This window comes from Alexandromys fortis, unplaced genomic scaffold, assembly GCF_014885135.2.
Source record: "Alexandromys fortis isolate MF-2015 unplaced genomic scaffold, M_Fortis_MF-2015_v1.1 scaffold_98, whole genome shotgun sequence".
NCBI classification, from domain to species: Eukaryota; Metazoa; Chordata; class Mammalia; order Rodentia; family Cricetidae; genus Alexandromys; species Alexandromys fortis.
In genome coordinates, this window is record NW_026068002.1 from 641,976 (window position 1) to 656,786 (window position 14,811).

Consider the following 14,811-nt stretch of genomic DNA (forward strand, 5'->3'; position numbering starts at 1 on the left):
AAAGAAAAGAGAAAGCAGGGTATCACACTAAATTTCTGGATCTAATACACTAGAGTGAAACCCAGGAAATGTTACTTACTGTTTGGAAGAATGAAGACCTGCAAAGGCAGATGTTTGGTTGTCTAGTATTTTACACTGTGTGGCTCTGTAGCATCTGCTAGCTGAAGCAGACATGCATCGTGTGTATCCCTGCCCTGTGTCCTAGCTCCCTCCCTCCCACCCCACCAACCTACTACCATATACCAAATATTGTGGCTATGAGCCCAAGGCACCCCGGACAGTCCAGTGAACAAAGTTAGTGTAATGCACTGGCGTGAGTGAGATACAAGAGTCCCTTCGATCTTCGTCAAAGTTCTGCTGTAGAAGAAAGTTGGCAGCCAAATTCTCATTCTTCTCACAAGCAAAGTAAGCTTGAATCACAAGTCCTTCAGGAAATCTAGTGCCTTTAACTGCAGCAACTGAGGGTTCTCTCCACCTATCTGCTGTGGCAAAGCTGGAAGCACGGAAGGATTCTGCTGGATAATTTGTCCCATCTGTTGAAACTGAGGTTGAGTCCTTAAAAATCCAAGGACTGCTGGAGACTGAGGAGTTCAGTACTCACTGCCTGGGGAGGAGGATCAACCACGGCCCGACTTTCTCTATCCCCCGGGATTCCCATTAGAAGATATTCCACAGCTCCATCGGGGTTGTTGAAACTGGCTCTCAGGGCCACAATTACTTGTTCTCGTTCATAACCCATTGACACGATCTCAGTTATCATAGTCTCTTAAGATCGACCTGTCACAAGGGCACTTTTTGCGTCTTCTGACCGGGACGAATCTCCTGGTGTACTGTCAGCTGGTGCTGGGCTAGTAACCACTGAGGACTGTGCTGGCTTTTCTGCAGCTTTCTTAGGCTGAGTTGCACTAGAGGTGCGGGTACAGAAGATGCTGTAGTTGAAGCTGAAGTAGTAGATGCTGGTGTGGAAGTGGGAGCTGAAACAGGGGTGGGGGCTGGAGCCTGAGCCACAACTGCTGCCGTGGAGAAGCTAACTGCAGCCATGGTGGGAGCATTCCATGGCTGAGCTGGCACTGGCACTGGGGCTGTCACTGCTTTGGGTTTTGTCACCATAACCACCACAAGTTTTTCTTATCAGTTTTGTATTCTTTGAGAGCAGTGTCGTCACTGAGGGTTTGGCCTGCATAGATTAGCTTCTGACCTGCTACTGGAAAGGCATCTTCCCCTTTTCAGATTCAGTCTTCTCTTTCAGTGCCACTGTCTCCTCCCGGCTGATGTCGATCTGATCTTGAAGGTCTGCTTCTGAGGGGTCTTAAGAATGACCTACTTGGTGCCTGCACTGGGGCCTGGATACCCCAGGGGTGACCGCGATCCTCGTGCTCTTAAAGAGCTCAAAAGTATTTTTAATTGTCAGATAAGATAACAATATGCACATTCCATTTAATATTAACATGTATTTATGGTCTAACATGTAGTTTGAATTGTAGCTAAGCCTTGATGGACAAGCAACAATTCTTGGTATTAGCCACTTTATTTAAACTAGTGTTCCTAAAATGTGGTGCTTACATCAGAACGGGAGCTGTGGTCTACCTCTTTTGTCAGTCCACAATCCAGTCCTGTGGGAGCTAGCAGGGAAACAGACAGAAGTCGCCACCTTCAGAATCCAGCCTGAAGGTCCAAGATGCCGGGCAACAACACCGTGCACCCAAAACTGGATTATCTTGTAAACGAGGTGTTTGGTTCTTCTTTACCACTTCTAATGAATCAAATATATTGCACCCAAAACTGTTTCAAAAGATGGATAAAGGTGAAGACTCAGTGGTTAAGGGCACTGACTGCCCTTCTAAAGGACCCGAGTTCAGTTCCCAGCACACACATGGCAGCTTACAGCTGTCTGTAACTCCAGTGCCAGAGTATCTGACACCTTCACACAGAAATATATGCAAGTAAAACCCCAATGTACATTAAATAAACAAATAATTTTTTAAAAAAGATGGATAAAGGAATGTATATCATCCCTCTTATGGAGCAGCTTGCAAATTAAATGATTCAACTGTGATATACATGATTACAACAGGGCAGAAATGGACCACGTGTTATGATAAGACTGTCAATACTTAACAGCAGACTATACACACAGAGAGTAACTCTAAGAGACTTATAGTGGGCATGGGAAATAGACTTTAAGAAAATTAAAGCTTTGTAGGAATAAAAAGATTTCACTGTAAGATAGCCAACACATTAAGAAAATCCAAGAACCATAAATGTCCAACAATACAATTGGTAGAACTGGGAGTTCAGGGTGTAGCCCAGTGATGGAGTGCCTGCCCAGCAGCTGCAAAAAGGGGGTGGGGGAAAATAGAATTAAGAGGTAGACAACAAGAGTCTGATATTTCAATACTCTCAATAATTGGTAGGAAATTAGACCCAAAACCATTAAGTATATAGAAGCTGTAGGGAAAAAAAAAACCACTCAACACAAATGCTAAGTGCAGACCACTCTACTTAATAGCAGCAGAATTTATACTCATTTTAAAGTGTGTGTTCTCTTGAATAGCCCCATATGGTGGGTCATAAAACAGGTGTGAATAAATTTAGAATGAATGGGATTGTACAGGGTATCCTCTCTGGTAACAATGAATTAAATTAGGAATCGACAATAGTGTTGGGAAATTAAATTATTCAATGGCTAAAAAGGTAAAGAAAATTAAAAAGTTTTAACTGGGCAAAAAGAAAACATTAAAATTTCCTAGTTCCATCTAAAACAATGATCTGAAAGGCACTTCCTCAAAGCACTGTCTTGGAAAAGAGTCTCAAAAGTTTAGTTTTAAGACAAAAACAAACAAACGAACACACAGAGATATATACACCAAACATAAATGAGGAACTAGTGCACAGAAAAATGGAGAGAGGTCTACAAGAAATATGATTTTTTTAATGACTATTTGATTTACAAAGAGGAAAAAGATACAAATGCCCCAAATTAGGCCTGAAAATACATATATCACATGACCCACTCTGTAGAAATTTATTACAAGATTATAAGAAACTATGTATAAATGCATGTTATTAAGGTAACTGTTGCAAATGAAGTAGACAAGGTCTTGGATACAAACTGTCAAAACTTGTTCAAAAAATTAACATCTAAAAAGACTTCATTGTCTAGGATTGATATCTAACATAGGAAAAGAAAGAAAGTAACCAGAAACTGGACAACCTGAAACATTAGCTGCTTGTTTTCTCACAGCTCTAGAGGCTGCAAGTCCAGTATCAAAGCTCCCTCCTAAACCAGGAGGGAAAATCCTTGCCTCTTTCTAGCTTTGTAGCAAACTTTAGTCTTCTTTGGTTTTCACAGCAACACGTGTGTGTCTGTGGGCATTAAAACATGGTGCTTCCCCAGCAGCTCATGCATACACTCTCTCTCTCTCTCTCTCTCTCTCTCTCTCTCTCTCTCTCTCTCTCTCTCTCTCTCTCTCTCTCTCTCTCTCCACGACAGTCACGGGTTGAAAACGCCCATTTATCTCAATGTGACCTCATCTAAACATTACACTTGCAATGGTCGTCATTCAAATAAAACATCCTGAGGGTAAGGTCACAGGTGAGTAGATCAAGAGGGACATTAAGACAAAACTACTTTGGGGTAAGAAATGTATTGTAAGTGTTATAAATGCCATGGGGGGACAACATGGTGGCAGCTCTGAGGAGAGTTTAGGCCCATGATGGAGAGAGTGTGTGTGGGGGGGTCCCCATAGGTTTCTATTCTATGCCGTGTGTTTGATGAGTGATCCATATTATGTGTTTGTGTACAGTCAAGCTCTCCTTCATTCCCGGATGACAGAGGAGGCTGAGAGGATCTTGCATTTTGAGGAAAAAATATACAATCTTGATGTTGAGGAAGTAAGACCCATTTAGTTAAACATGAATCCATCTTGTGGAGTAGCCACTGTTGTCTGATAGCCTGGGGACTGCACCCCAGCTAGGAGGGTGGAGAGAGACAGGGATGCAGGTAGATGGGCGTCCCCTGAAAAGGGGTCTGTAGTCTAACATCAGAGTGGTGATCAGTGGGATCTCATCCTATCTTTATGAGTGACACAATTCAACTCATAATAGACAAGTAAGAGTGTGTATTATTTAAAACCTACCCACAAAGAAAAGCTCACACTCAAGTGGACTAACTGATGAATTTGATCAAATATTTAAGGAAAAAATGATATAAATAACTGTGTGAACTTCTTGAAAATAGAAGATCAGTTCTCATTCTATGAGGTAATTACCCTGATACCATAATAAAGAATTTATTTTTTTAGCATTAGCATTTCTTTTTTTTATTTTATTTTTTTGTTTTGTTTTTACTTATTTATTAAAGATTTCTGTCTCTTCCCCACCGCCGCCTCCTCTTTCCCTCTCCCTCTCCCAATCAAGTCCCCCTCCCTCGTCAGCCCAAAGAGCAATCAGGGTTCTCTGCCCTGTGGGAAGTCCAAGGACCACCCACCTCCATCCAGGTCTAGTAAGGTGAGCATCCAAACTGCCTAGGCTCCCACGAAACCAATAGGTACAGTAGGATCAAAAACCCATTGCCATTGTTCTTGAGGTCTCAGTAGTCCTCATTGTCCGCTATGTTCAGTGAGACCGGTTTTAACCCAGGCTTTTTCAGACCCAGGCCAGCTGGCCTTGGTGAGTTTCCGATAGAACATCCCCATTGTCTCAATGTGTGGGTGCACCCCTCGCAGTCCTGATTCCTTGCTAATAAAGAATTTATTAAAATAAAAAAGAGCTACAGATAATATGCTTCATATAGATATAAAAGCTCAAAGCAATTCATTAGCAAAACAAATCCAGTCATATATATGTGAAGATCAGTATAGAGTGTTTGATTTTACTTTTTAAAACTCAATGTGAAGTACTATATGTATGTGTGTGTGTGTGTGTGTATATACACTAAAGCCGAAAAGTGGACAGAAGTACAGATGATGGAGGTCAGGGCTCGTGAATTTTAGAGGTAATGTCGAGAATGCTCCAACAATTCTATAAGGGCTGTGTTTGTGTGTGTGTGTGTGTGTGTGTGTGTGTGTGTGTGTGTATGCATGCATGTTCATGACTGTGTGTGATATTAGAATTATGAATCTATGGGAGTAAAACCTTTGTTTTACTAGAATAATGGATGCTGGTTTATCTGGGGGGAAAATCTGTGATTAATAAAAGCCTAGTATCTTGGAAGGTAAATCTTCTGAGTAATCGTTCCTCACAGTCAGCAAATGGTGGCCTTCGTCCAGGCGTGCCAAGGCTGCATCTTAAGCCAGCAGTTGAACTCAGTAATGCTTAAGAATCTCCCACATACTGGTTTTGTAGGCATAGGAGGCCACTGAGTTTGGATGAGGCCTGGCAACAGACGGCAGGGTCAAGTTCCTAAAGAAAATACAGAAAGGGCTATTGGTAAAGATGCAGCCTCAGTTGCCATGGAGATTCCGGGATACTGTAGATGCTATGACCATCAAGGACACTCTCCAGTGAAGTGGAGCCACCTTGATTCTACTGGATAAACTGCATGCTGGGGATGGCTGACACAGAGATGCGGAACTGATCGAGCCTGTTCTGAGTCCCGGAAGTCAGACAGCTGAGCTTCAAGATTTGGAGTTACACTGCTGTACTTCGGTTTTGCTTAAGTGAAACTGGGTTGTTGCCTTTTTGCTGTTGGTTTGTCCCTGTTGGAATAAGAATTATGTAACTTAAATTTTATTTTACAGGATTCCACGGTTAAAAGATTTTTGACTTCTAAAGAGACATTGAATTTCTAAAGCAATAAAAAAAATTTTAAAGACTGGCTTTTTAAAAACCGGGCTGGGTTTTATATTGTGATATCAACCTGAGATCTCAGGAGCAAGAAAGGAAAGGTTATGGTTTAAGGATGATGTGTTTGATGGCCCTGCCCACTGGGTGGTGCCTTCCCTGGGCAGGTGAGCCTGAGTTGTAGAACTAAGGAAGCTGAGAATGACCTGGGTGTGAACCAATAAGCAGTATCCTTTCATTGTCTCTGCTTCAGTTCTTTCCTCTGGGGTCTGGCCTTGGCTTTCCTAAATGGTGGACCATAACCTGTAAGCCTAATAAAACCTTTCTTCTTCAAGTTGCTTTTGGTCAATGTTTTCTCACAGCAACAGAGAAGCTAACTAGAACAGGGCACTATAACAACAACACTATAAATGGATTAAATTGCTCATTTAAAAAAAGGAATTTTTGAGTCAGGCATGGTTGTAATGCCTGCGTTACTCTCTAAGGTACAGTTCCTGCTACTGTATCATTTGCAAGCCGGGCAAGGGCCTGGAGACTAAAAGAACACAACAGAGACGTGGGTCATTCGTGAGGAGATAATGCGGAGTGCCATTTATTCAAGCTTAGGAAAACTTATATACCTAGCTACTGCACAATGGAAATCCCCCCCCTCCCAGGCAGGTGGAAAATTACCAAGCCCCAAATGGAGTAAACAATGGCCTTATAGCTAACCACCAGGGGGGCAGAGGGAGCACAGAAACAAACAGGATGTTTAGCCGGAAATTGCAACAAGATGTCTGGTCAGAAACTGTCCTCAAGATGAACCCACCCCCACCCCCGGGAGGAGGGGTAGACCCATGAGCCTTACACTTGTTGGTACAAATCTTTAATCCCAGCACTCAAGAGGTAGAGGCAGGTGGGCCTCTGTGAGTCTGAAGTCAGTCTGGTCTACACAGCAAGTTCCAGAATAGCCAGGCAGCCAGGGTTACATATTGAGATCCTGTTTCAAAAACACAAAATAATAATAATAATAATAATAATAATAATAATAATACAGTCTGAGAAGTTCACTGTCAAAACCAGCAGACTGTGTAGTGGGAGCCTACTTTTTCATAGATTTCTTACTGTGTTCTCACCTGACTGTGGGTAGCATTAGTTCTAGGAATCCTTCTTATAAGTGTAACAGCCTCATTTATGAGAGCTCCTCTCCCATGACCTAACCACCCTCCAGAGAGGTTCTACCTTCCAATGACATTATAGTATTTATTGGGGATTGGTAGATGACACAAAATTGTACTTAGTTCCAACTTCAGAAGTTCCATAGTCTTCCTCTCAACAGTGTTCAAAAGTCCAAAGTCTCTTCTGAGACTGGAGACAATGTCTTAACTGCAGGTCTCCGTAAAGTCACCCAGTAACTTCCATGCTTCCAAAATACACAAAGTAAATATTTATGTTCCAAAGAGGAGGGATAGACCTAGCAAGATTAGACTAAAGCAAGACTGAAGTCCGGTGAGGGAGACACTCTTTGCTGAAGCTGCAAGTGGAAAAATGATCTGAGCACCAAGTGAGCTGGGGTAGCCCCCAGCCCATGACCATGCAGCCTGCAATGTGTTCTTTGTAGAGCTGGCTTCACTGTGTACCTATACCTCTCCTTGGCAGACAGTCTATATTCCTAGCATCTCCAACATCCGAGACTAAATGGGATAGGAAACTGACATGTAAGAAGAGTGGGAAATCTATAGACTGTATATTTAAAATGACTATTAAATCATAGTTGGGAAAATGCCATTCAATAATGGGATCCAGCGTAGTAGCATGTTTTAGAAATTGTTATAATCATCTTTTCTTTGGTAGTTACATGAAAATGTGTGTCTTAGACCTCAAATGGTTTTTCATTGTCTTCAAAGACTATAATAGAATTAAAATCCATCATGACTAAGTTAATCTACAGTCAATGAGAAAGATCTTATCAGCAATAAAGTGTAGCCCAAACACGTAGAACATTGCATTTACAAGAAGACCTATGGTAGTTAATTATCCCAACGTGATTATGGACACTATTGTAATTGCATATCAATTTTACTAGTCAACTCTTGATTAGTCTAATGAAGCTGAGGTGGCTGTGATAACAGTAAAATAATTTGTGCAAGTATTTTAACATAGTTAACAATTTAATGCTTAAACTCCTATTTATATAGCAAGCATTTTCTAATTTCCAATCATACCATAAACAGATTATTTCCTACATTGGGGCACTAAGCAAAGAAAATTTTATTCTCTCATCATGAATTATATTTTTCCCTTAGGGAGCCATCTCCTCCCACCATTGAAGATAAATAAACTTCATTCTCTCTGTCTTGGTCTCTCCAGGGAATAGTGGTACAGCATAGAATCTGTTAGTCCAAGGGTATCTCTGGGAAGTCTGACTGGGCGCTCTGTGGAAGTGACTGGTGGTCAGTGTCCTATCAACACCATTAGGTGGCAGGGCTTCAGTGGAGAATGGAAGGAATGGTGCTGGTGGAACAACCGGGACACTCTAAGTTTTAACACAAACCTTGAACCTCTTTACTTGCTAAGACCTCTGGATTCAGGCTATTTTTCTTACAGCTCAGGTCTTTATTTTTATTTTTGGCAGGTTTAAAATTATTTATTTTATTCATTGGACACTCTGCAAGATCTCCTATTATCACCAGTATGACCTCTGTTGCAAGGGGAAGGCCTGCTTGCTCTTCCCGGCCACCCGGCTGGCTTAGCCCCAAAATAACCACACAGAAACTGTATTGATTAAAACACTGCTTGGCCATTAGCTCTAACTTCTTATTGGCTAACTCTTACATACTGGTTTAACCCGTTTTTATTAATCTGTGTATCACCACGAGGTCATGGCATACCATCAAAGGTCTAGTATGTCTATCCTCAGTAGAGGATCCATGGCGTCTCTCACTCTGCTTTCTTCCTTCCAGAATCCAGTTCTGCCCCCCCCCCGCCCCGCCTACATAAGTTCTGCCCTATCAAAAGGCCAAGGCAGTTGCTTTATTCATTAACCAATGAAAGCAACACATGAACAGAAGAACCTCCTACACCAGCTATTCAATTAAGACCATGGATTTCGAGCTTTTTTCAAAGTGGTAGGAACACAATAAATGATAAAAGTTGATTATTTTCATTATTATTATCTCCCATTTGTATGTGCCTGTATATGCTAAGCACCAAATGTAATTGGTATTTTACAAATAAGGAAACAAACGGTTAGATTCCATATCTAGTGAGTGTAGCATGGCTAGCTCATATTTCTCCTTCTGAGTAGTAAATGTCTCATCCTGGAAGGCATTCAATTATATCATCTAAAATATGAGTTCATTTCTTTTACTCAGGTGCCTATTTCCATAATTTTGATTGTCTCATTGTCTAAGCTGCAAATACCCAAAGTAATAGCTACTTATGATTTGTTTTTGAATTATTTTCAACAATTTTTTATTTTTGTATATTTTTTCCATTTTAGACCCTTTTTTTTCTAACCAGTGTGATGTGCAACCTTCAATTGTCCTTTAGCTTATCATGGTCATTCTCTCCAACTATAGTTTAGTGCTGGCCCACTGATCTTCAGTTTATAAGGCAATAGGACACAGTTTCAGTCTTTCTATTTCATTGAAATATTAAATCTTTTGGGGGGATTTACAAACAGGGTTTCTCTCTGTGTCTCTGGCTGTCCTAGAACTCACTCTGTAGACCAGGCTGGTCTTGAGCTCACAGAGATCCGCCAGCCTCTGCCTCTCTGTGTGCTGGGATTAAAGGCATGTGCCATCACCACCTGGCTGAAATAATAAATCTTCTGCACTGTATTTTAGTAATTATTGGTTTAAAATACTTTAAATTCATCTACCGCCTATGTTTATATCAACCAAAATACCCAGGCTTCCATCCCCAAGGTGAGAAATTTGAGTTCAGTTCCCAAGTTGTTTTTCCATGTTCCATTTGTGAGCTCCAAGTAAGCATCCTAAGCCAGGCTGCCTAAAATCTGGGAGAATGTTTTATGAGCACTAAATGCTGTGCGAGAAACAAGTTCAGGTGATGGGTTCTTGGGAGAGGAAGAGCTACAGGCGTTCTTACTAGGAAAACAGTGCAAATGGAATTTGCATCAAAATCTGGGGAATCTGGCAGTGACCACAGTAATCGATGCTATAGGCTTTTAGCTTAGCTTTCCTGCTAGCTTATAGTATAAAAGGGATTGCAATGCCTCTTTTGGACAGTTGCAAACATACCCAGACACAAGTGTATTTCCCTTCAAAGGGGTCTTTCCATCACAATTTGACCTGATGTGTTCAAAATAATTAAATTGGGCCGATAAGATGACTCAGTGGGTAAAGGTGCCTGTAGTCATGTCTGATAACCCGATTTCAAGCCTCAGGACCCATGTTGTAGGGGAGAACCAACTCCTGAAAGTTACCCATTGATCCCCATACACATATGTACAACCACACATATACACATAGCACAGAAACACTAATGTTCTAATAGGGCTAGAAGAATAGAAATGTTGGGGTGGCACAGAAAGTCAAGATAGCTTCACTCCCCATCAATTTAACTCCTTTCCTGGTTACAAGACACCTTTTGATACCTCGCAGAATTTGTTATTTGGGAATTAACTTCATGAATCAAAGGTTGTCAGTTATCTAAGGTGCTAAATATGTAAGAGAACAAGATGATTAATGGTTTTGTTTATGAAATGACAGGAACGCCAATTTTTAAATGGGATTGTACAACTCATAATGCTGCCAATCACTTTTTAAAAACCATTTAAAAATAAAGGAACACTGTCAGAAATAGCAGAGAATTCCTGTATAATCTTTTCAAGATGCCCTAATTGTTAGTATCTGTTCTATTTTATTCAAGCGGTCTCTATCAAATTAATGTATATTATATAGTTACATGATATATGATGGATATTTTATAATATATAATGTGTACATATATAATATATAATATTAATATTAGATGGATATGTGTACACATTATATATTTGAATATACATGCAGAAAAAGTCTATGCTAGTGTATGTGTGTGTGTGTTTGTAGTGTGTATATCAATGTATAATCAGTGTAGTGTTATATATCAATGAAATTCTGAAATGGATTGCTTTGATTTGAATGTTTCCCAAAATTTATGTGCTGAACTTAATTCCTAGTGCCATTGCTTATAGTCAGGGATTCCTGGGAGGACTTTGGAACATGTTGGCTTAACTGTCATGAATAGATCAATGTCATTATCTCAGAAGTTGTTTTGTCACTGGAGAGGTGAGTTGGTTTTGTAGCAAGGTTAAATTCTCTTTGTCCTCTGCTACTCACTCTTGCCCATGTGATACATTCTTCTGTGCTATGATGCACTCACTCTTGCCCATGTGATACATTCTTCTGTGCTATGATGCGCTCACTCTTACCCATGTGATACATCCTTCTATGCTAAGATGTGCTCACTCTTGCCCATGTGATACATCCTTCTATGCTATGGTGCAGAAAAGTGGCCCATGCCGGATGTGTCTCTCAGTCTTGGACTTCTGATACTTCAGAACCATGGGCCACATCTAAGTTTCAACCTGTGGAATTATTTTGCAGCAACAAAAACAACAAAACAACAACAACAACAAAAACAGTCTAAGACAGAATGTTGATACTGAGAAATAAGCTTATTGCTGTAACAAATACCCGAACCTGTAGGAAAGGATTTGGAACTAATAGTGAATTTAGAGGGGCAGGTTGGGAAAATTAAAGAACTAGATTGCTGTGAATGGAGCTGTAAGGACAGTACCAGTGGGGCTCGGAAGACAGGGACTCTAAGAAGAATCGACAATCTCCCAGAGATTGGTTACATGATTTTGATCATTGTATTTGTACAGTATAGAAACTAAATGTATTCTGTTGAGGCCTCAGAGAGAATGGGGAGCCAAGCATTGGAACCCAGTATAAAGAATACTCCATTTTTAGGGCTGCAAAGAACCTAGATAAATACAGCATCCACACCCCAGGACTTTGTGAGCAGGAGAATTTCACAGCAACCAGTTGGATTTGGGGACAGAGGAAATACATAAGCAGTGGTGTTGAAAGTGCTCCATGGCTTCTTTTGGGACTAATATTAAAGAGGGAGAAGAGAGGAATAAGAGAAGGGGGAGAGAGAAACAATTGATGTCGAGTATGTACATGTGTATACCTTTCCCAGTTCATTTGAAGGTATTTTACAGACAATATGTTGTTTTGTGTACAAGTGTGATTGTTTTTCAAAGAATAAGGATGTGTTTTTAAGGAAAAATGTTATTCTTGTAAGGTGAATGCAATGTATTACTTTATCCTTAAGCTGCCCATATCCAGCTGCCCTGGGGCTCAGTTACCAGGAAGCATAGATAGCTGTTCCACAGTATACATCCAAATACCAAGTAGAACATAAACTGGGATTTTGAAATGACATGCAGATTGACTCTATTTTAGGTCATCTGTGATGCCGTAACTAAATATCATAGCTTAGGTAATTTCTAGGCAGCAGAAACTTATTGGTAATGTTTCTTTAAGCTGGGAATTTCAAAAGCAAGCTCCCATCTGATCTGATGCCTGGGGAGCAAAAAGCTTTCCGGATCATCCTTGATACCCATGTAGAAGGTATCATGTCCCTCATGTAGAAGGTCAGAAGTAGGAGCAGAACAAACCTCACTCTGGCCTTTATGGGCTCTGATTCTATTCATAAGTCTCCATCTTGTTCCAGAATATTTTACTGTACAAAGATTGTTGCATTCGTTACGTAAAGATGTGTTACATTTGTCTAATTATATAAACATGTGTTACCGTTTTACCTTAATTACCTAAGGCACCTAATTGGTCTAATAAAAAGCTGAATGGCCAATAGGAATGAAGGAACTTCAGGATAGGGAGAGTAAGTAGGAGGAAATTAAATTACAGGAAGAAAAAAAAAGGAAATGATAGGGAGACCCCATGTGCCAGCCAGCCATAGAGGAAGCAAGAAAGTAGGGCATACAGAATGAAAGAAAGGTAAAAATCCCCAAGGCAAAACATAGATGAATAGAAACAAGTTAAATTAAATTAGAAGAGCTGGTGGGACAAGCCTAAGCTAATGCCAAACATTCATAATTAATAATAAGTCTCCATGTCTTTACTTGGGAACTGGTTGGTGGCCCAAAGAAAATGCCAACTACATCATCCTTATGACCCAGTACCATCTTTTAATGCCAGTGCATCCTATATTGGCTTTCAGCATATGAGTTTGGAAGCACACACACATTCAACATATAACAGACCCTTTGATTTAAGCTGCTGACATGACTCTTAAACATTTTTTTTCATATGCATGAAAGAGCAAGGCTCCCAACAAAGTTAAATTTTATTAAGCAATATCAAGAACCTTAAATTTAATTAATTGAATGGATACAATATAAGCCAAAGAGACAAACAAAAGAAACAATTATCAGAGAATGAGTTGGCAGAGCTTGGAAGGCGCTGTGGCTGGTCTGTCTGTAACAGGCTGGGTAGAAATTGATGTCACACAGAGCTGGAAAGCTATTTGTGGGCCTAACAGAAGTTCCTGTTTCTAATGCTTTTGTCACACATTGAGTAAGAAAAAAACAGAAAACTGGAAAGTAAAAAAAAAAAGTGATTTTCATCTCTATCGTGAGTTTAAACCCCGATGTAAGCTCTGAAATATGATATTCTCCACCAAAAAGTGATGGAATAGCATTAAATTATTTCTAAAGTTCATTTTGAATTTTGGGTTCCTAACATCCAAAAGAAAAAAATGAATAGTATTCTAGAAAAGAAAGGGTTAATATATTAAAGTATGACTAAAAGTAAGAGTTACTGAGCCAAAGAAAATATAAAAATGATTTTGTTTTTATTTTTTTAATTTTTAATATTTATTTGTTTGTTTGTCATTTATTTATTTATGGTTTTCCATAGAAGGTTTCCCTATGCAGTCCTGGCTGTCTTGGAACTTGCTCTGTAAACTATACTGGCCTCAAACAGTTATTTTTAATCTGGTAGGAAATTATCAAAAAGTTCATTTGTTGATTTTCAAGAATGTGAAAAACACTCCCAGTCCCAACTGCATTAGTAAGTGGCTTAAAGTCCGTAAAGCTCCAGGCCCCTCAGTGGCAGCCTCGGGACTCTTCTGCTGGTTGTTTCTTTCTCTGTGGGTTTTTGTCAGGACCCCCTGAGGGAAAGCACCGTGAACACCTACTAGTGCAGCCGCATGACGATCCATCGTAAAGGCCCACACATGTAAACTGCCAGAGCTACCTTCTTGCCATTCGGATTCAGTTTTCTGTGTTAAGGGGAAAAAACAAAAACAAGCAGAATCTGAGAACTCGACGACAGTGGCAGAGATGCTGTTTGCTCAGCTCCCCGGCCAGGGCCAGGCCACATTTCTTCAACATTGTTCTTCCACACACCAGCTGACACCTCCTCTCTTTATCTTCGTAACTTTCCCAATATGGCCTTCAAACGGAAAATTTCAAATATAAACAACTCCTTTTCTGTGAAATTCTTCCCCACATATACCTGATTTCATATACAAGCAAGATGAAGTCTTGGGCAAGAGCAGTGATTAACAGTTAGCTTAAACATGTTCTGTCGTCGAAAACCAAAATTCACTTTCCTTGTTGTCCGTTGGGTGAATAAAACTGCTTAAAAGAAAGGACGGAAACAGGAGTTAGTTCACCACTTCCACTCTTAAAGAGCCTTTTCTTTGGGTGCCGTGGTCTCAGGTCAGGAAGAAAGGTGCCCGATCAGTAACGAGAAAGGCTGTCCTTTGCCCTGCACTCTGTCACCACACTGTATGTATCCTTGTACTGCAGCATTGATGTGGAATAACCAGTACATTTTTATACACAAAGAAGGAGGCCAGAAAAACAATCTTATACAATAAAGGAACGTCTGGAGGCATTACCATCCCTGACTTCAAACTCTATTACAGAGCTACAGTATTGAAAACAGCTTGGTATTGGCATAAAAACAGAGAAGTCGACCAATGGAACCGTATAGAAGACCCTGA

The 14,811-nt window shown here is 40.3% G+C and overlaps 1 protein-coding gene and 1 pseudogene across 1 annotated transcript in view; both read right to left on the minus strand.

The window, feature by feature from the left end:
• The window catches only part of Rhbdd1 (rhomboid domain containing 1), a 195,012-nt gene that overhangs the window by 122,420 nt on the left and 57,781 nt on the right, over positions 1-14,811 (minus strand). The gene's annotated exons all lie outside the window — the stretch shown is intronic.
• The window catches only part of LOC126512973 (UV excision repair protein RAD23 homolog B-like), a 28,447-nt pseudogene continuing 13,891 nt past the window's right edge, over positions 256-14,811 (minus strand).